Source organism: Pipistrellus kuhlii, unplaced genomic scaffold (genome assembly GCF_014108245.1).
Source record: "Pipistrellus kuhlii isolate mPipKuh1 unplaced genomic scaffold, mPipKuh1.p scaffold_m20_p_1, whole genome shotgun sequence".
Classification (NCBI taxonomy): Eukaryota; Metazoa; Chordata; class Mammalia; order Chiroptera; family Vespertilionidae; genus Pipistrellus; species Pipistrellus kuhlii.
In genome coordinates, this window is record NW_023425404.1 from 39715791 (window position 1) to 39718337 (window position 2547).

A 2547-nucleotide genomic window follows, 5' to 3' on the forward strand; every position below is an offset into this window, starting at 1 on the left:
AGCTTAACTTGCCGAGGTCAGGCAGGAGGAAACTGGCCATGGAATAGTGTCAACATGTGAGCAGAATTGTGAAAGGTGAAAAGAGGCGAGAGAACGAGACTGCTGGGGAAAGTCCACACAGACTTTGTTCCTGCCCTGTGGGCAGTCTCTTTAGCCACAGCTGACCAGCGACGAGGCGGGGTGAAGAGCACGCTGCAGCAGAGGGCTGGACAAGTGATCATAAGCCCTCGTTTGGAGCCCAGAATCGGCCATTACAAGCTGGCGTTTTGGGTAGTGACTCACTTCCGTGGGCCTCCCCTGCCTCCGTGGGATCACGATAATCGCTCCTGCCCTGCCTGCTTCCCAAAGCTGAGTGAGGACTCACCATGGCTGATGTATTTCGGAGACACACCACTTTAGACAACTACGGAGAGCAAAAACAAAATGATTCCGTTGCTTTGCCGATAAGTCAGCAGGTCATGAGAATTCATCATTTCTTACCCCCCAACCCCCAGCTTTGAGGCCACTGGGTGGACCCCCAACCCCCTCGGGTAGGTTTCCTGTGGGTTTCCAGGCAGGTGGACTCCATGGGAATCCCTCCAGCCAGCTAGGGGCAAGGGAGTTGAGTGCAGCTCCAATGTTCCCCCCTTTGGTCCTGTGAATTTAACACACTGTTCAGCCGCTCCGTAGGGTGCTGGCTGGCGGTAGGTGCCACCCTGCGTGTCTTATGCAGTGAGTGCTCCTCCATGGACACCGGCTGGGAATGGGCATGGGAGAGCCCACTCTGGAACAGCCTGAAGCCCTCTCCCTAAACACATACATGTCGGATTCTCACTTGGTTATTGGCTGGATTAAAAGGGAGACCGGCTTGCCATTTAGCCTTTGATGTGAAACTGCTGGGATAATGTTTCCGTTGGCCATTTATCTATGTAGCGAGGGGGAACCTGAAACCACCGTGGCCTGGGCCCCATTGCCTCCTAATGGTTTCAAGGTCGTTGGGCCCTGCCTTTTCTGTTTCTGTCTCAAACGCAGGTCCCCGTCCTTCATTGCTTTCTTATGAAATATCAATAGATGTTATTTATCAAGTGGGCTTGGGCTGCCTGATTTCTTGTACAACACTGTTTCTGCAATCTGTTTGCAGAGATTGGCGGCTGGCTTCATATTTTATATTCTGAGCAGGATAAAAAGCACTCCATCCCAAGCAGTCCTGAGCTGAACAGAATAGCTCTCCCTCCAACACGACCCCATCTGGAGCCAAGCACAGCGACCCCAGGACCCTGGCAGTGAGGATTCATCCACATCATGGCTGATGTATTTCGGAGACACACAACTTTAGACAACTGTGGAGCGTAAAAACAAAATGATTCCGTTGCTTTGCCGATAAGTCAGCAGGTCATGAGAATTCATCATTCTCCTCCCAGCTTCAGGGCCATTGGGTAGACACTGACCCTCCAGGGGGTAGGTTTCCTGTGGGACCCCTCTTTCCAATCCCAAGAGGCTATGTCCTATTTGTGGAAGGACAATGTAGAACCTGTCCCGGTCCCTCCTGTCTGGTGACCTGGGGTAGGAACCCTCAAGCCTCCTTGCGGGGAGCTGAGCAGCAATGGACAAGGACCCACGGCGCTGCTCTAGCCAGACCCGGCAAACCCATGGGCAGGGTCTGTGTGTTAAACAGCTGAGATCCCAGGTTCATTCATAAACAACACAGGACTTGTGTAAAATTGAATAAATTCCAGATGTCACTTGTTAATACAATTAGCTCATGCTCCCTAGTAGCCCTGAGGGAGGTGTAATGGCCACAGACACTCTGTAAGCTCGCAGCGATGTCCCCTCCCACCCTACTGCCCCTTATTGTATGTGCTCAAGAGTGCTTTGCCCTGCCAAAGGGAGGAGGGGGCAGGAGCTTGACAGGCATAGGCCGGGGATTGTGTGTGAGTGTGTGTGTGTGTGTGTGTGTGTGTGTGTGTGTGTGTGTAAGGTTGTCCATCCATCACATGTTGAGTCTTTCAACCTCACATCTGACACTCTAATTCCAGAAAGGAAAATCTGTTGGTTACATAAAGACATTCCCCAATGGGCAAAGAAGCAGTTTTAAAGTATTTCACTATTCACAAGCTCTGTGCCCTTGGAAAATTAGCCATTCAAACCCTCAGTTTTCCTCATCTGTAAAATGGGGCAATAAAATGACCTACTTCACACAGCTGTTGTAAGAGTGGAACAGAAACTGTGTGTAAAGTGCTTAATCTGGCCATTGTAAGATCACAATAAAGTGGCAGCAATTAATAAAAGTGAATAAATAAATCAGTATTCACTAGAACTGTAGTCCTGAAGAGGATGCAAATCTCAGGTTTCCTTGTGGTTGCACTAGCACATTTGTGGCTTTGGGTTCCCATGTGGAAGGCAGGCAGGGGGACACCTACATGAAGGTGGCCTTACATTTGCAACAACGTGGATGGACTTAGAGAGTACTATGTTAAGTGAAATAAGTCAGACAAAGACAAATGCCATACGACTTCATTTATATGTGGAACCTATAAAATAATGCAAATAAACAAATAAAACAGAAAC